This window comes from Rattus norvegicus, chromosome 5 (genome assembly GCF_036323735.1).
Source record: "Rattus norvegicus strain BN/NHsdMcwi chromosome 5, GRCr8, whole genome shotgun sequence".
Classification (NCBI taxonomy): Eukaryota; Metazoa; Chordata; class Mammalia; order Rodentia; family Muridae; genus Rattus; species Rattus norvegicus.
In genome coordinates, this window is record NC_086023.1 from 20,163,038 (window position 1) to 20,183,236 (window position 20,199).

At 40.4% G+C, this 20,199-nt stretch overlaps 1 protein-coding gene and 1 non-coding gene across 7 annotated transcripts in view; one reads left to right on the forward strand and one right to left on the reverse strand.

The window, feature by feature from the left end:
- The window catches only part of Rp1 (RP1, axonemal microtubule associated), a 462,084-nt gene that overhangs the window by 244,310 nt on the left and 197,575 nt on the right, over nt 1-20,199 (forward strand). The window lies entirely within an intron of this gene.
- Nucleotides 10,009-10,115, reverse strand: LOC120103384 (U6 spliceosomal RNA). The gene has a single exon (XR_005505427.1). It is a non-coding gene; the product is annotated as a U6 spliceosomal RNA (small nuclear RNA).

Genomic DNA, 20,199 nt, shown 5'->3' on the forward strand with positions numbered 1-20,199 from the left:
AAATGGTCATCTTGTACATAGTTCTCTAGAGATCCTAAATCATTGGCATTGGGCCATTATTTTTAAAAATAATAATTAAACCCTCAGTGGTCCTTACATTTCTAAATGGAAGCAGTAAATTATGCTGAAATAAAATGATGTAGTTGGATTATGAATGTCTCTGCTTTAAAAACCTACATTGGTCTTCGATTTGTTTATAGTGTGTGATACATTATTAAAAATATGAGATTTTATATATGGATACCACTGGTACAATCTGACAATATTTTAATATTTCAAGTATTTCACAATCTTGTCTGTGATCTTTGTTCTTGTATCTTTGGTTGTATAATGAAGATAAATAAGAAACTTAATTTTGCCAAAATGTTTGATAAATTTATATATGTTTTGCTTGTTACTATTGTATGTCTGTGTGTTTTTGTAAGAGAGAGAGAGAGAGAGAGAGAGAGAGAGAGAGAGTCTTTGCTGATGTATATGTCACAGTGTGTAGGTGTCAGAGGTTAATTTTGTACTAGATCCTTCCCATTAGTTTGATGCAGTTCCAGGGATAGAACTTGGGTCCTTAGGCTTGAGCACCAAGCATATTTCTGCGTCTGCGAATCATGATTAGCATACATACAACAATTCAAAAATGTAGCATAAGAACAAATACGTACATTGTGGTTAGTTAGCTCAGAAATCTTTTGAGCAACTGGGATAGCCCTGTATTGTGGTTGATACCTTAGAGAATGGTAGAAAATTATCAGCATTGAAAGAATTCAACAGAGAGACAGGAATGAACTTCCCTGAAGGTACAAAACTCATTTGGGTTTTCAGATTAACATCCCAAGCAGAACCTGTTTTAGGAGGAGGCACTAAGTTCCAGGAACCAAGAAAAGGGGCTATCATTACCCTTGCTCAGTGATAAAGACATCTGAATAGTACAGTAAAACAACAATGAATAACAGATTTATCAAATGAATTCATCAGCTAGATCTATAAACACCAAAGTGATATGAAAGAAGTGATATTTGTAATCTCTTTACAAGTGGCTTCAAGTTTATAAAAATTGCAGTGATAAAGGTAATCCCTACTTATTAACCTTTGTCCATCTGCTTCTTTATTCTTTGTTAGGATGTAGGTATAATGTGTGTTTTATTATTTTTTATTTTATTTTATTTTTTTATGCATGAATTATACATGCTTTAGTGGCTTGACATTTTCCCTCATATTTTATTAAAATCCTTTGTGGTAAGCTTCAGTTAAATAACTAATTATGCATTCAGAGAGTTAAAAGCATAACAGCCACGTAACTGAGGTAACTGAACAAGATGAGGTGTTTTCTCCAGCACCAGATGGGGAATACTGGAGGAGCCCACCACACTTGATCTTTTCCATATGACTCAGAAAGATATTAGTCTTGACATTTGTCTCAACTTTTAAATAAAATACAGTAGAGTAAAAAAAATGAAATAGTTATTGTTTTAAAATGAAACATTAGCATGGTTTTTTTTTTTTGCCTTTAAATTTTTTATTTTATTTTTTTTATTATCTTGAGTATTTCTTATATACATTTCAAGTGTTATTCCCTTTCCCGGTTTCCGGACAGACATCACCCTCCCCCCTCCCCTTCCTTGTGGGTGTTCCCCTCCCAAACCTCCCCCCATTGCCACCCTCCCCGCATAGTCTAGTTCACTGGGGGTTCAGTCTTAGCAGGACCCAGGGCTTCCCCTTCCACTGGTGCTCTTACTAGGATATTCATTGCTACCTATGGGGACAGAGTCCAGGGTCAGTCCATGTATAGTCTTTAGGTAGTGGCTTAGTCCCTGGAAGCTCTGGTTGCTTGACATTGTTGTACTTTTGGGGTCTCGAGCACCTTCAAGCTCTTCCAGTTCTTTCTCTGATTCCTTCAACGGGGGACCTATTCTCAGTTCAGTGGTTTGCTGCTGGCATTCGCCTCTGTATTTGCTGTATTCTGGCTGTGTCTCTCAGGAGCGATCTACATCCGGCTCCTGTCGGTCTGCACTTCTTTGCTTCATCCATCTTGTCTAATTGGGTGGCTGTATATGTATGGGCCACCTGTGGGGCAGGCTCTGAATGGGTGTTCCTTCAGTCTCTGTTTTAATCTTTGCCTCTCCCTTCCCTGCCAAGGGTATTCTTTTTCCTCATTTAAAGAAGGAGTGAAGCATTCACATTTTGATCATCCGTCTTGAGTTTCCTTTGTTCTAGGGATCTAGGGTAATTCAAGCATTTGGGCTAATAGCCACTTATCAATGAGTGCATACCATGTATGTCTTTCTGTGAGTGGGTTAGCTCACTCAGGATGATATTTTCCAGTTCCAACCATTTGCCTACGAATTTCATAAACTTGTTGTTTTTGATAGCTGAGTAATATTCCATTGTGTAGATGTACCACATTGTCTGTATCCATTCCTCTGTTGAAGGGCATCTGGGTTCTTTCCAGTTTCTGGCTATTATAAATAAGGCTGCGATGAACATAGTGGAGCACGTGTCTCTTTTATATGTTGAGGCATCTTTTGGGTATATGCCCAAGAGAGGTATGGCTGGATCCTCAGGCAGTTCAATGTCCAATTTTCTGAGGAACCTCCAGACTGATTTCCAGAATGGTTTTACCAGTCTGCAATCCCACCAACAATGGAGGAGTGTTCCTCTTTCTCCACATCCTCACCAGCATCTGCTGTCACCTGAGTTTTTGATCTTAGCCATTCTCACTGGTGTGAGGTGAAATCTCAGGGTTGTTTTGATTTGCATTTCCCTTATGACTAAAGATGTTGAACATTTCTTTAGGTGTTTCTCAGCCATTCGGCATTCCTCAGCTGTGAATTCTTTGTTTACCTCTGAACCCCATTTTTTAATAGGGTTATTTGTTTCCCTGCGGTCTAACTTCTTGAGTTCTTTGTATATTTTGGATATAAGGCCTCTATCTGTTATAGGATTGGTAAAGATCTTTTCCCAATCTGTTGGTTGTCGTTTTGTCCTAACCACAGTGTCCTTTGCCTTACAGAAGCTTTGCAGTTTTATGAGATCCCATTTGTCGATTCTTGATCTTAGAGCATAAGCCATTGGTGTTTTGTTCAGGAAATTTTTTCCAGTGCCCATGTGTTCCAGATGCTTCCCTAGTTTTTCTTCTATTAGTTTGAGTGTGTCTGGTTTGATGTGGAGGTCCTTGATCCACTTGGACTTAAGCTTTGTACAGGGTGATAAGCATGGATCGATCTGCATTCTTCTACATGTTGCCCTCCAGTTGAACCAGCACCATTTGCTGAAAATGCTATCTTTTTTCCATTGGATGGTTTTGGCTCCTTTGTCAAAAATCAAGTGAACATAGGTGTGTGGGTTCATTTCTGGGTCTTCAATTCTATTCCATTGGTCTATCTGTCTGTCTCTGTACCAATACCATGCAGTTTTTATCACTATTGCTCTGTAATACTGCTTGAGTTCAGGGTTAGTGATTCCCCCTGAAGTCCTCTTATTGTTGAGGATAGCTTTAGCTATCCTGGGTTTTTTGTTATTCCAGATGAATTTGCAAATTGTTCTGTCTAACTCTTTGAAGAATTGGATTGGTATTTTGATGGGGATTGCATTGAATCTGTAGATTGCTTTTGGTAAAATGGCCATTTTTACTATATTAATCCTGCCAATCCATGAGCATGGGAGATCTTTCCATCTTCTGAGGTCTTCTTCAATTTCTTTCCTCAGTGTCTTGAAGTTCTTATTGTACAGATCTTTTACTTGCTTGGTTAAAGTCACACCGAGGTACTTTATATTATTTGGGTCTATTATGAAGGGTGTCGTTTCCCTAATTTCTTTCTCGGCTTGTTTCTCTTTTGTATAGAGGAAGGCAACTGATTTATTTGAGTTAATTTTATACCCAGCCACTTTGCTGAAGTTGTTTATCAGCTTTAGTAGTTCTCTGGTGGAACTTTTGGGATCACTTAAATATACTATCATGTCGTCTGCAAATAGTAATATTTTGACCTCTTCTTTTCCGATCTGTATCCACTTGATCTCCTTTTGTTGTCTGATTGCTCTGTCTAGAACTTCAAGAACTATATTGAATAAGTAGGGAGAGAGTGGGCAGCCTTGTCTAGTCCCTGATTTTAGTGGGATTGCTTCAAGTTTCTCTCCATTTAGTTTAATGTTAGCAACTGGTTTGCTGTATATGGCTTTTACTATGTTTAGGTATGGGCCTTGAATACCTATTCTTTCCAGGACTTTTATCATGAAGGGGTGTTGAATTTTGTCAAATGCTTTCTCAGCATCTAATGAAATGATCATGTGGTTCTGTTCTTTCAGTTTGTTTATATGATGGATCACGTTGATGGTTTTCCTTATATTAAACCATCCCTGCATGCCTGGGATGAAGCCTACTTGATCATGGTGGATGATTGTTTTGATGTGCTCTTGAATTCGGTTTGCCAGAATTTTATTGAGTATTTTTGCGTCGATATTCATAAGGGAAATTGGTCTGAAGTTCTCTTTCTTTGTTGGGTCTTTGTGTGGTTTAGGTATAAGAGTAATTGTGGCTTCATAGAAGGAATTCGGTAGGGCTCCATCTGTTTCAATTTTGTGGAATAGTTTGGATAATATTGGTATAAGGTCTTCTATGAAGGTTTGATAGAATTCTGCACTAAACCCGTCTGGACCTGGGCTCTTTTTGGTTGGGAGACCTTTAATGACTGCTTCTATTTCCTTAGGAGTTATGGGGTTGTTTAACTGGTTTATCTGTTCCTGATTTAACTTCGATACCTGGTATCTGTCTAGGAAATTGTCCATTTCCTGAAGATTTTCAAGTTTTGTTGAATATAGGTTTTTATAGTAAGATCTGATGATTTTTTGAATTTCCTCTGAATCTGTAGTTATGTCTCCCTTTTCATTTCTGATTTTGTTAATTTGGACGCACTCTCTGTGTCCTCTCGTTAGTCTGGCTAAGGGTTTATCTATCTTGTTGATTTTCTCAAAGAACCAACTTTTGGTTCTGTTGATTCTTTCTATGGTCCTTTTTGTTTCTACTTGGTTGATTTCAGCTCTGAGTTTGATTATTTCCTGCCTTCTACTCCTCCTGGGTGTATTTGCTTCTTTTTGTTATAGAGCTTTTACGTGTGCTGTCAAGCTGCTGACATATGCTCTTTCCTGTTTCTTTCTGTAGGTACTCAGCGCTATGAGTTTTCCTCTTAGCACAGCTTTCATTGTGTCCCATAAGTTTGGGTATGTTTTACCTTCATTTTCATTAAATTCTAAAAAGTTTTTAATTTCTTTCTTTATTTCTTCCTTGACCAGGTTATCATTGAGTAGAGCATTGTTCAATTTCCAAGTATATGTGGACATTCTTCCTTGATTGTTATTGAAGACCAGTTTTAGGCCGTGGTAGTCCGATAGCACGCATGGGATTATTTCTATCTTTCTGTACCTGTTGAGGCCCGTTTTTTGACCAATTATATGGTCAATTTTGGAGAAAGTACCATGAGAAGCTGAGAAGAAGGTATATCCTTTTTCTTTAGGATAGAATGTTCTATAAATATCCGTTAAGTCCATTTGGCTCATGACTTCTCTTAGTCTGTCTACATCTCTGTTTAATTTCTGTTTCCATGATCTGTCCATTGAAGAGAGTGGGGTGTTGAAATCTCCCACTATTATTGTGTGAGGTCCAATGTGTGTTTTGAGCTTTAGTAAGGTTTGTTTTACATATGTAGGTGCCCTTGTATTTGGGGCATAGATATTTAGGATTGAGAGTTCCTCTTGGTGGATTTTTCCTTTGATGAATATGAAGTGTCCTTCCTTATCTTTTTTGATGACTTTTAGTTGAAAATTGATTTTATTTGATATTAGAATGGCTACTCCAGCTTGCTTCATCTGACCATTTGCTTGGAAAGTTGTTTTCCAGCCTTTCACTCTGAGATAGTGTCTGTCTTTGTCTCTGAGGTGTGTTTCCTGTAGGCAGCAGAATGCAGGGTCCTCGTTGCGTATCCAGTTTGTTAATCTATTTCTTTTTATTGGGGAGTTGAGCCCATTGATGTTGAGAGATATTAAGGAATAGTGATTATTGCTTCCCGTTATATTCATATTTGGATGTGAGGTTATGTTTGTGTGCTTTCTTTCTCTTTGTTTTGTTGCCACGACGATTAGTTTCTTGCTTCTTCTAGGGTATAGCTTGCCTCCTTATGTTGGGCTTTACCATTTATTATCCTTTGTAGTGCTGGATTTGTAGAAAGATATTGTGTAAATTTGGTTTTGTCATGGAATATCTTGGTTTCTCCATCTATGTTAATTGAGAGTTTTGCTGGATACAGTAACCTGGGCTGGCATTTGTGTTCTCTTAGGGTCTGTATGACATCAGTCCAGGATCTTCTGGCCTTCATAATTTCTGGCGAGAAGTCTGGTGTGATTCTGATAGGTCTGCCTTTATATGTTACTTGACCTTTTTCCCTTACTGCTTTTAATATTCTTTCTTTATTTTGTGCATTTGCTGTTTTGACAATTATGTGATGGGAGGTGTTTCTTTTCTGGTCCAATCTATTTGGAGTTCTGTAGGCTTCTTGTATGCCTATGGGTATCTCTTTTTTTAGGTTAGGGAAGTTTTCTTCTATGATTTTGTTGAAGATATTTACTGGTCCTTTGAGCTGGGAGTCTTCACTCTCTTCTATACCTATTATCCTTAGGTTTGATCTTCTCATTGAGTCCTGGATTTCCTGTATGTTTTGGACCAGTAGCTTTTTCCGCTTTACATTATCTTTGACAGTTGTGTCAATGATTTCTATGGAATCTTCTGCTCCTGAGATTCTCTCTTCCATCTCTTGAATTCTGTTGGTGAGGCTTGTATCTACAGCTCCTTGTCTCTTCTTTTGGTTTTCTATATCCAGGGTTGTTTCCATGTGTTCTTTCTTGATTGCTTCTATTTCCATTTTTAATTCCTTCAACTGTTTTATTGTGTTTTCCTGGAATTCTTTCAGGGATTTTTGCGATTCCTCTCTGTAGGCGTCTACTTGTTCTCTAAGGGAGTTCTTTATGTCTTTCTTGAAGTCCTCCAGCATCATGATCAAATATGATTTTGAAACTAAGTCTTGCTTTTCTGGTGTGTTTGGATATTCCGTGTTTGCTTTGGTGGGAGAATTGGGCTCCGATGATGCCATGTAGTCTTGGTTTCTGTTGCTTGGGTTCCTGCGCTTGCCTCTCGCCATCAGATTATCTCTAGTGTTACTTTGTTCTGCTATTTCTGACAGTGGCTAGACTGTCCTATAACCTGTGTGTCAGGAGTGCTGTAGACCTGTTTTCCTGTTTTCTTTCAGCCAGTTATGGGGACAGAGTGTTCTGCTTTCGGGCGTGTAGTTTTTCCTCTCTACAGGTCTTCAGCTGTTCCTGTGGGCCTGTGTCTTGAGTTCACCAGGCAGGTTTCTTGCAGGGGAAAAGTTGGTCCTACCTGTGGTTTCAAGGCTCAAGTTTGCTCGTGGGGTACTGCCTAAGTCCTCTCCGCTGTGGCAGCAACCGGGAAAATCTGTGTCACTCCTTCCGGGAGCCTCCGTGCACCAGGGTTTCAGATGACGTTTGGTGTTTTCCTCTGGCGCCTGGATGTGCACAGAGTGCAGTCTCTTCTGGTTTCCCAGGCGTGTCCGCCTGTCTGAAGGTTCAGCTCTCCCTCCCACGGGATTTGGTTGCAGAGAACTGTTTATCCGGTCTGTTTCCTTCAGGTTCCGGCAGTGTCTCAGACGCAGGGGTCCTGCCGCTCCCGGGCCCTCCCCTATGGGAACCCAGATGCCTTATACAGTTGCCTCTTGGGCCAGGGATGTGGGCAGGGGTGGGCAGTGTTGGTGGTCTCCTCCGCTCTGCAGCCTCAGGAGTGCCCACCTGATCAGGCGGTGAGGTCTCTCTCCCACGGGGTTTGGGAGCAGAGAGCTGCTGCGGTCCGGGATCCGCTGGTGTGGGACTTCCGGTAAACACAGGAAGTGCCCGACCTTAGAGGAATTTTGCCTCTGTGTGTCCTGAGTTCACCAGGCAGGTTTCTTGCAGGGGAAAAGTTGGTCCTACCTGCAGTTCCAAGGCTCAAGTTTGCTCGTGGGGTACTGCCTAAGTCCTCTCCGCTGTGGCAGCAACCGGGAAGATCTGCGCTGCTCTTTCCAGGAGCCTCCGTGCACCAGGGTTCCAGATGGCGTTTGGTGTTTTCCTCTGGCGCCTGGATGTGCACAGAGTGCAGTCTCTTCTGGTTTCCCAGGCGTGTCCGCCTCTCTGAAGGTTCAGCTCTCCCTCCCACGGGATTTGGGTGCAGAGAACTGTCCATCCGGTCTGTTTCCTTCAGGTTCCGGCAGTGTCTCAGGCGCAGGGTTCCTGCCGCTCCCGGGCCCTCCCCCACGGGAACCCAGAGGCCTTATACAGTTGCCTCTTGGGCCAGGGATGTGGGCAGGGGTGGGCAGTGTTGGTTGTCTCCTCCGCTCTGCAGCCTCAGGAGTGCCCACTTGATCAGGCGGCGAGGTCTTTCTCCCACGGGGTTTGGGAGCAGAGAGCTGCTGCGGTCCGGGATCCGCCGGTGTGTCAAGCATGGTTTTTGTATAAAGATAAAAATTCATGTTCTGTAGTAGGAAATAATATAGCAATTCAGCTTGGCATCAGAAGCAAAGAGAAAGAATGTTTCTCAGCTGATAATTTTTTGTGGACTATATGAATATAATGATACATTTCTGGGTGGAGCTTACTGAAGAGCTGTGCTTAGATGACAAATAAATGAAATGTTTGCACAGTGTCTCACACGTATGATGCTTCCTAAGCCATATGTCTCTTCTATTCTCTCCTCACTTTCAGATACGCACTATCTTTACATTGCAGGCACTTGTAAAGCGGAAGGGGTCTCCATGCTATAGACTCCAGTCCACAGAGCTCACCATGGCCCAGCTTCACCAATGACTTGCATAACCTAAGTGGGAGTCCCTGTAGACCTGTATGGATCATGTAGATCCGCTGACATAGAAACCTGCTTTCTTTTTTTTTATCTGTATATATATATTTATATTTATATAAAAAGACCAATAATAGCAGTGTGTTATGCATCAACAGCAGCAACAGCTTTTCCAGGTTCTGCAGTCATCTGAACAAAACTGTAGAGACATCCAGCACACTCCATTAAAAAAAAAAAAAGTAAAAAAACAAAACCCGAGAAAACAGCACAGTTCTGTTACTCTTGTGGTACCTGGCACCATTTTTTTTTAATTAGCTTCTCAATCATCATCTGGAAAGAAAACATTCTGAGCAACATCATTAAAAACAGCTCTGATAAAGCACGGTCACTACTATGTATCATAAAGCAGGTACAAGTTATTTTACATCCACAGAGGTGTGATACAGTACTGTCCTACATCTATAATACTAGAGGATACAATTTAAAAGGCATTATTTGAGACTTGATTCTACTTTTCCAGCAGAGGGCCCAAAGGATGGTGTGACACAGCTTTGTAAAGAAACATACTCTAGACAGGATTTCCTTTCACTAGTGGCACAGTTCTAAGGATTCATTCTCTCCATGAATGTCAGCTAAAACCGTTATTAAAAAAATGAAATATCCCTAGAACAAAACCATATAACCACCGGATTCACATGAAGATGACCTAGTGGAGACAAGCTGGACCTCACCTTACCAACAAGCTATCAAATCTGTTATGTTTAAACAGTGAGACCTCCAAGGAAGGAGATGCCAAGTAGTGCTTCAAAGCTTCGGACCACAATCAAACACAGCATTCTTTTCAACAGAAGCAGAAGCTCATCTGAATATGCTCAAGGATGCTGACATCAACATTTAATCATCTCCTCACTCATCCAAGAAGAAGGGGAGATCAGTTACTACTGTACTTTATTGTGTTCAACCAAATCACCATGTTACAAAAATAGCAAGCTGCCATAATAAAAAATAAGGCTCCTCTATCCAGCACCAGATAGCATCATTTTACTTTCAAGCCTAGAAATTGCACACTTGTATATAAACCAACCGAAGATGAGGATTGAGAGTTCATCTTGGTGGATTTTTCCAAAAATATGGAACGCTTCACGAATTTGCGTGTCATCCTTGCACAGGGGCCATGCTAATCTTCTCTGTATCGATCCAATTTTAGTATATGTGCTGCCGAAGCGAGCACTTTTTTTTTAATTTTTTATTTTTTATTAACTTGAGTATTACTTATATACATTTCGAGTGTTATTCCCTTTCCCGGTTTCCGGGCAAACATCCCCCTCCCCCCTCCCCTTCCTTATGGGTGTTCCCCTCCCAACCCTCCCCCCATTGCCGCCCTCCCCCCCATAGACTAGTTCACTGGGGGTTCAGTCTTAGCAGGACCCAGGGCTTCCCCTTCCACTGGTGCTCTTACTAGGATATTCATTGCTACCTATGGGGTCAGAGTCCAGGGTCAGTCCATGTATAGTCTTTAGGTAGTGGCTTAGTCCCTGGAAGCTCTGGTTGCTTGACATTGTTGTACTTTTGGGGTCTCGAGCACCTTCAAGCTCTTCAAGTTCTTTCTCTGATTCCTTCAACGGGGGACCTATTCTCAGTTCAGTGGTTTGCTGCTGGCATTCGCCTCTGTATTTGCTGTATTCTGGCTGTGTCTCTCAGGAGCGATCTACATCCGGCTCCTGTCGGTCTGCACTTCTTTGCTTCATCCATCTTGTCTAATTGGGTGGCTGTATATGTATGGGCCACATGTGGGGCAGGCTCTGAATGGGTGTTCCTTCAGTCTCTGTTTTAATCTTTGCCTCTCCCTTCCCTGCCAAGGGTATTCTTTTTCCTCATTTAAAGAAGGAGTGAAGCATTCACATTTTGATCATCCGTCTTGAGTTTCGTTTGTTCTAGGGATCTAGGGTAATTCAAGCATTTGGGCTAATAGCCACTTATCAATGAGTGCATACCATGTATGTCTTTCTGTGTATGGTTAGCTCACTCAGGATGATATTTTCCAGTTCCAAACATTTGCCTACGAATTTCATAAAGTCGTTGTTTTGATAGCTGAGTAATATTCCATTGTGTAGATGTACCTCATTGTCTGTATCCATTCCTCTGTTGAAGGGCATCTGGGTTCTTTCCATTTTCTGGCTATTATAAATAAGGCTGCGATGAACATAGTGGAGCACGTGTCTCTTTTATATGTTGAGGCATCATTTGGGTATATGCCCAAGAGAGGTATAGCTGGATCCTCAGGCAGTTCAATGTCCAATTTTCTGAGGAACCTCCAGACTGATTTCCAGAATGGTTTTACCAGTCTGCAATCCCACCAACAATGGAGGAGTGTTCCTCTTTCTCCACATCCTCGCCAGCATCTGCTGTCACCTGAGTTTTTGATCTTAGCCATTCTCACTGGTGTGAGGTGGAATCTCAGGGTTGTTTTGATTTGCATTTCCCTTATGACTAAAGATGTTGAACATTTCTTTAGGTGTTTCTCAGCCATTCGGCATTCCTCAGCTGTGAATTCTTTGTTTACCTCTGAACCCCATTTTTTAATAGGGTTATTTGTCTCCCTGCGGTCTAACTTCTTGAGTTCTTTGTATATTTTGGATATAAGGCCTCTATCTGTTGTAGGATTGGTAAAGATCTTTTCCCAATCTGTTGGTTGCCATTTTGTCCTAACCACAGTGTCCTTTGCCTTACAGAAGCTTTGCAGTTTTATGAGATCCCATTTGTCGATACTTGATCTTAGAGCACAAGCCATTGGTGTTTTGTTCAGGAAATTTTTTCCAGTGCCCATGTGTTCCAGATGCTTCCCTAGTTTTTCTTCTATTAGTTTGAGTGTGTCTGGTATGATGTGGAGGTCCTTGATCCACTTGGACTTAAGCTTTGTACAGGGTGAGAAGCATGGATCTATCTGCATTCTTCTACATGTTGACCTCCAGTTGAACCAGCACCATTTGCTGAAAATGCTATCTTTTTTCCATTGGATGGTTTTGGCTCCTTTGTCAAAAATCAAGTGACCATAGGTGTGTGGGTTCATTTCTGGGTCTTCAATTCTGTTCCATTGGTCTATCTGTCTGTCTCTGTACCAATACCATGCAGTTTTTATCACTATTGCTCTGTAATACTGCTTGAGTTCAGGGATAGTGATTCCCCCTGAAGTCCTTTTATTGTTGAGGATAGCTTTAGCTATCCTGGGTTTTTTGTTATTCCAGATGAATTTGCAAATTGTTCTGTCTAACTCTTTGAAGAATTGGATTGGTATTTTGATGGGGATTGCATTGAATCTGTAGATTGCTTTTGGTAAAATGGCCATTTTTACTATATTAATCCTGCCAATCCATGAGCATGGGAGATCTTTCCATCTTCTGAGGTCTTCTTCATTTTCTTTCCTCAGTGTCTTGAAGTTCTTATTGTACAGATCTTTTACTTGCTTGGTTAAAGTCACACCGAGGTACTTTATATTATTTGAGTCTATTATGAAGGGTGTCGTTTCCCTAATTTCTTTCTCGGCTTGTTTCTCTTTTGTATAGAGGAAGGCAACTGATTTATTTGAGTTAATTTTATACCCAGCCACTTTGCTGAAGTTGTTTATCAGCTTTAGTAGTTCTCTGGTGGAACTTTTGGGATCACTTAAATATACTATCATATCATCTGCAAATAGTGATATTTTGACTTCTTCTTTTCTGATATGTATCCCCTTGATCTCCTTTTGTTGTCTGATTGCTCTGGCTAGAACTTCAAGAACTATATTGAATAAGTAGGGAGAGAGTGGGCAACCTTGTCTAGTCCCTAATTTTAGTGGGATTGCTTCAAGTTTCTCTCCATTTAGTTTAATGTTAGCAACTGGTTTGCTGTATATGGCTTTTACTATGTTTAGGTATGGGCCTTGAATTCCTATTCTTTCCAGGACTTTTATCATGAAGGGGTGTTGAATTTTGTCAAATGCTTTCTCAGCATCTAATGAAATGATCATGTGGTTCTGTTCTTTCAGTTTGTTTATATAATGGATCACGTTGATGGTTTTCCGTATATTAAACCATCCCTGCATGCCTGGGATGAAGCCTACTTGATCATGGTGGATGATTGTTTTGATGTGCTGTTGAATTCGGTTTGCCAGAATTTTATTGTGTATTTTTGCATAGATATTCATAAGGGAAATTGGTCTGAAGTTCTCTTTCTTTGTTGTGTCTTTGTGTGGTTTAGGTATATGAGTAATTGTGGCTTCATAGAAGGAATTCGGTAGTGCTCCATCTGTTTCAATTTTGTGGAATAGTTTGGATAATGTTGGTATGAGGTCTTCTTTGAAGGTTTGATAGAATTCTGCACTAAACCCGTCTGGACCTGGGCTCTTTTTGGTTGGGAGACCTTTAATGACTGCTTCTATTTCCTTAGGAGTTATGGGGTTGTTTAACTGGTTTATCTGTTCCTGATTTAACTACGATACCTGGTATCTGTCTAGGAAATTTTTCGTTTCCTGAAGATTTTCAAGGAATTTTGAAATTTTGTTGAATATAGGATTTTATAGTAAGATCTGATGATTTTTTGAATTTCCTCTGAATCTGTTGTTATGTCTCCCTTTTCATTTCTGATTTTGTTAATTTGGATGCACTCTCTGTGTCCTCTCATTAGTCTGGCTAAGGGTTAATCTATCTTGTTGATTTTCTCAAAGAACCAACTTTTGGTTCTGTTGATTCTTTCTATGGTCTTTTTTGTTTCTACTTGGTTGATTTCAGCTCTGAGTTTGATTATTTCCTGCCTTCTACTCCTCCTGGGTGTATTTGCTTCTTTTTGTTCTAGAGCTTTTAGGTGTGCTGTCAAGCTGCTGACATATGCTCTTTCCTGTTTCTTTCTGCAGGCACTCAGCGCTATGAGTTTTCCTCTTAGCACAGCTTTCATTGTGTCCCATAAGTTTGGGTATGTTGTACCTTCATTTTCATTAAATTCTAAAAAGTTTTTAATTTCTTTCTTTCTTTCTTCCTTGACCAGATTGTCATTGAGTAGAGCATTGTTCAATTTCCACATATGTGGGCATTCTTCCCTTATTGTTATTGAAGACCAGTTTTAGGCCGTGGTAGTCCGATAGCATGCATGGGATTATTTTTATCTTTCTGTACCTGTTGAGGCCCGTTTTTTGACCAATTATATGGTCAATTTTGGAGAAAGTACCTTGAGGAGCTGAGAAGAAGGTATATCCTTTTGCTTTAGGATAGAATGTTCTATAAATATCCGTTAAGTCCATTTGGCTCATGACTTCTCTTAGTCTGTCTACATCTCTGTTTATTTTCTGTTTCCATGATCTGTCCATTGATGAGAGTGGGGTGTTGAAATCTCCCACTATTATTGTGTGAGGTGCAATGTGTGTTTTGAGCTTTAGTAAGGTTTCTTTTACTTATGTAAGTGCCCTTGTATTTGGGGCATAGATATTTAGGATTGAGAGTTCATCTTGGTGGATTTTTCCTTTGATGAATATGAAGTGTCCTTCCTTATCTTTTTTGATGACTTTTAGTTGAAAATTGATTTTATTTGATATTAGAATGGCTACTCCAGCTTGCTTCTTCTGACCATTTGCTTGGAAAGTTGTTTTCCAGCCTTTCACTCTGAGGTAGTGTCTGTCTTTGTCTCTGAGGTGTGTTTCCTGTAGGCAGCAGAATGCAGGGTCCTCGTTGCGTATCCAGTTTATTAATCTATTTCTTTTTATTGGGGAGTTGAGGCAATTGATGTTGAGAGATATTAAGGAATAGTGATTATTGCTTCCCGTTATATTCATATTTGGATGTGAGGTTATGTTTGTGTGCTTTCATTCTCTTTGTTTTTTTGCCAAGACGATTAGTTTCTTGCTTCTTCTAGGGTATAGCTTGCCTCCTTATGTTGGGCTTTACCATTTATTATCCTTTGTAGTGCTGGATTTGTAGAAAGATATTGTGTAAATTTGGTTTTGTCATGGAATATCTTGGTTTCTCCATCTATGTTAATTGAGAGTTTTGCAGGATACAGTAACCTGGGCTGGCATTTGTGTTCTCTTAGGGTCTGTATGACATCATTCCAGGATCTTCTGGCCTTCATAGTTTTTGGTGAGAAATCTGGTGTGATTCTGATAGGTCTGCATTTATATGTTACTTGACCTTTTTCCCTTACTGCTTTTAATATTCTTTCTTTATTTAGTGCATTTGGTGTTTTGACTATTATGTGACGGGAGTTGTTTCTTTTCTGGTCCAATCTATTTGGAGTTCTGTAGGCTTCTTGTATGCCTATGGGTATCTCTTTTTTTAGGTTAGGGCAGTTTTCTTCTATGATTTTGTTGAAGATATTTACTGGTCCTTTGAGCTGGGAGTCTTCACTCTCTTCTATACCTATTATCCTTAGGTTTGATCTTCTCACTGAGTCCTGGATTTCCTGTATGTTTTGGACCAGTAGCTTTTTCTGCTTTACATTATCTTTGACAGTTGAGTCAATGATTTCTATGGAATCTTCTTCTCCTGAGATTCTCTCTTCCATCTCTTGTATTCTGTTGGTGAAGCTTGTATCTACAGCTCCTTGTCTCTTCTTTTGGTTTTCTATATCCAGGGTTGTTTCCATGTGTTCTTTCTTGATTGCTTCTATTTCCATTTTTACTTCCTTCAACTGTTTGATTGTGTTTTCCTGGAATTCTTTCAGGGATTTTTGCGATTCTTTCAGGGATTTTTGCGATTCCTCTCTGTAGGCTTCTACTTGTTTATTAATGTTTTCCTGTGTTTCCCTAAGGGAGTTCTTCACGTCTTTCTTGAAGTCCTCCAGCATCATGATCAAATAAGATTTTGAAACTAGATCTTGCATTTCTGGTGTGTTTGGATATTCCATGTTTGTTTTGGTGGGAGAATTGGGCTCCGATGATGCCATGTAGTTTTGGTTTCTGTTGCTTGGGTTCCTGTGCTTGCTTCTCGCCATCAGATTATCTCTAGTGTTACTTTGTTCTGCTATTTCTGACAGTGGCTAGACTGTCCTATAAGCCTGTGTGTCAGGAGTGCTGTAGATCTGTTTTCCTCTCTTTCAGTCAGTTATAGGGACAGAGTGTTCTGCTTTCAGGCGTGTAGTTTTTCCTCTCTACAGGTCTTCAGCTGTTCCTGTGGGCCTGTGTCTTGAGTTCACCAGGCAGGTCACTTGCAGCAGAAAAGTTCGTCTTACCTGTGGTCCTGAGGCTCAAGTTCGCTCGCGGGGTGCTGCCCTCTGGCTCTCTGTGGCGCTAGCAACCAGGAAGACCTGCGCCACCCCTTCTGGGAGCTTCAGTGCACCAGGGTTCCAGATGGCCTTTGGTGTTTTCCTCTGGCGTCCGAGATGTGTGTGCAGAGAGCAGTCTCTTCTGGTTTCCCAGGCTTGTCTGCCTCTCTGAAGGTTTAGCTCTCCCTCCCATGGGATTTGGGTGCAGAGAACTGTTTATCCGGTCTGTTTCCTTCAGGTTCCGGCGGTGTCTCAGGCAGGGGTCCTGCCGCTCCTGGGCCCTCCCCCACGGGAGCCCAGAGGCCTTATACAGATTCCTCTTGGGCCAGGGATGTTGGCAGGGGTGGGCAATGTTGGTGGTCTCTTCTGCTCTGCAGCCTCAGGAGTGCCCACCTGACCAGGCGGTTGGGTCTCTCTTTCACGGGGTCTGGGAGCAGAGGTGTGTTTTATTATTATATCTTACTCATCATTATAGTCCCCTTTACCAACTGTGCTTCTAGCTTGAACCAGTCATCATGTGAGGGGTGCCAAACGGTAATTTTTTGACTATGTTTTTACTTCTGTATTTCCTGTCATTCTTCTATGAAGCAGAACTTTCTTTTTCCCTTGATTAAACATTGTGTTTGTTTATGTAGCCAGATTTTCATATCTGTGGACTCTGTCTCTGCATACTTAGCCAACTATATGTGAAAAAATTGTTAAAATAAAAGTGTTTTTAGTGAAAATTCCAAGCTTCTTTGATAATTATTTCCTAAACTATCTAACAACTGGCTATGTTGTGTTGGTTATTACAAATAATTGATAAATTATTTACGTTATTTATGAGAGTATAGCAAGGATTTTAAAAATATCTTATTATATGGATTAAATATTCTCTAATATTCATGTTCATGGGGCTCTTGAAGCAATCTCTGGCATATCAACAGGTGTCTACACCAACAAATTCTTATTTAAATAGACTTACTCTGTTCTGACTTATTTTGATGCCAAAATCATTCTTGACCTTTTAAGCTTCTATATCCTTTTGACATGTTGCTATTCAGTTTAAGAGGGCCTCTTTACTTTCTCAGGTAAAAAGATGTTTCAGGCTTATTAAATGTTTTCTTTTGTCAAGTCTTGGAATCAGCTATATTTTTAAGAAACCCTAGCAAAGAAGAATATTAAGATTAAAAAAATTAAGTAGACACTCCGAGAAGTTATTTTCCACTAATGTTCAGGCCCAGAGGATACTTTCTCAGTGTGATGCCTGAACATAATTATGCTCCACAGGAAATGTGTCCACGGTGAATTCCACTGTGTAATACTATTTAACTTTTTATTCTTATTTTGCGTGGGGCAAGGTACAGAGTAAACATAATAAAGGCTCTGTGTTGGCCCTAAGGTCATTTGTTTACCAGAGATTTTAAAACTAAATTTGCCACTGTCAAAATATTTCAGATAGTAATCTATTAACCAGGACGAGCAGTGGTGGCACATACCTTTGATCCCGGCCCTCAGGACTCAGAGGCAGGAAAATCTGTGAGAACTGCATGGTTTACAGAGAAAGCCAGAGTTACACAGAGGAATCCTCTCTGGAAAAAGCAAAGAAACAAACCTATTAGTATCGTATAAACTTTATATTGCCCTTTATTAAGAAGGTTTAATATTAATGGAGGCTTGCTTAGAAAACATATTTAACTGAGTGATACTGTGGCAAGTTTTCATGAGGAGTCTTGAAGCAGGTGTGTGTCTAAGGTTTTGTCAGAGGAAGCTCAGGAAGGAAAGAGAACAAGGGGATCTCTAGAGTCTGGATGGGTTCTTAGTGTACACAGCAAGGAAGTCTATGAGAATGCTCCAAAGGGCTGCAGCAATAGCTGAGGCCTTACATTAAAAAAATAATCTTGCCAATACTTATCTACAATGGGTGCAATTTTGTAGGTATTGGAAACTGAAAAAAATCTATAAATGCCTCAAAATTTCCTTGTTGATATTTATTTTCTTTTTAAAGATTTATTTTATTCTGTTCTTCTTTATTCACTTTACTTCCTGACCACTGCCTTCCATCCCCCATCCCACAGTCTGCCACCCCATCCCTTCCTCCTCTTCTTCTCTGAGAGAGTGGAGCTCCTTCCTGCATATCCCCCAACACCAGCACACCAAGTCTATTCAGAACTAGGCTCAACCTTCTCCACTGAGGCCAGAAAAGGAAGCCCAGCTACAAGAACTTATTCAACAGACAGACAGCAGCAATAGGGATAGCCCCTTCTCCAGATGTTCAAGACCATCATGAATACTAAGCTGCATATCTACTACATATGTGCACAGGGCATAAGCTAAGCTCATGTATGGTTTTTGGTTGGCAGTTCAGTCTCAGAGAGCCCAATAGGGTATAGGTTCATTGACTCTTCTTTTGGAGTTCCTATCTGCTTTGGGGACCCTAGATGTTCCTCCAACCCATTCATAAGAGACTCCAAGTTCTACCCAATGCTTGGCTGTGGGTTCCTGCATCTGTCTGAGTTAGATGTTGCGTGAAGCCTCTCAAGAGGACAGCCATGTATGAAAAAATAGAAGAGTATCATTGATACTATCAGGTATTGGTGCTTACCATTGGAATGTGTCTCTATTTAGGCTAGCTATTGGTTGGCCAATCCCTCAGTCTATGCACCATCCCTAGTGCCTGCATTTCATGTTGAAAAGGTTAATTTTGGGTAGAAATGATTTTAGGTGGGTTGATGTCCCTATTGCTTCACTGAGATTCCTGCCTAGCTACATAAAGAGGCCCCTTCAGCTTCTATATTCCCACTGAGAGAGTCTCAGTGAATGTCATCCTCATTGATTCCTGGAAGCCTCTATGACATACCCTTCAGATTTCCTAACCCAACAGCTACAGATTTCCATTCTTTCTCATGGCCATCTGGTCATTTTTCTGTCTCTCTCCTGAACCACCCCCATTTCCCTTCCCATTCTCCTCTCACCCAGTTTCCTCCCTCCACCTGCGTCCTATGACTATTTTATTCCCCCTTCTAAGTGAGGTTCAGGCATCCTCACTTGTGCCTTATGTCTTGTTTAGTTTCTTCAGGTCTGTGGAGTTTAGCATGAGTATCTTGTATTTTATGGCTAATAACCATTTATAAGTAAGAAAATACCATGCTTATTCTTCTGGGACTGAGTTACCTCACTCAGGATATTCTCAAGATCCATCCATTTGACTACAAAATTAATGATGTCTTTGTTTTGAATAGATGAATAGTATTCTATTGTACAGATATAGCACATTTTCTTTATCCATTCTTTAGTTGAGGGACATCTAGGTTGTTTCCAGTTTCTGGATGTTGAGAATAAAGCTGCTAGGAACATAGTTGAGCAAGTGTCTTTGTGGGATGGCAAAACATCTTTTTAGTATGCCCAGAAGTGGTATAGCTGGGTCTTAGGGTAGAACTACTCATAGTTTACTGAGAAACTGCCAAATTGTTTTCCAACATGGTTGTACAAGCTTGCACTCATCTCAGAAATGGAGGAGTGTTCCCCTTGCTCCATGTCCTTGCCAGCATATGCTAGCTCTTGAGTTTTTGACCTTAGGTATTCTGATGAGTATATGATAGAACCTCAAAGTTATTTGATTCACATTTACCTGATGACTAAAGATTTTGAATATTTCTTTCAGTACTTCTTGATCATTTGGGATTCTTCTGTTGAGAATTCTCTGTTTAGCTCTGTACCCCATTTTTTAATTGAGTTATTTGGGTTCTTGATGTCTAAGTTCTTGAGTTTTTTGTAAATTTGAATATTAGCTCTCTGTCAGATGTAGGGTAGTTGAATATCCTTTCCCAACTGGTAGGCTGCCTTTTCGTCCGATTAACAGTGTCCTTTGCCTTACTGAAGATTTTCAGTTACATGAGATCCCTGTTATCAATTGTTGATCTTAGAGCCTGAGTGATTGGTGTTATGTTTAAGACATTGTCTCTAATGCACATGTGTTCAAGGGTATTTCCCACTTTCTCTTCTATGAGATTTAGTGTATCCAGTTTTAGGTTGAGGCCCTCGATCCACTTGGACATGAATTTTGTGCTGGGTGATAAATATGGATATAATTGCATTCTTCTATGTGC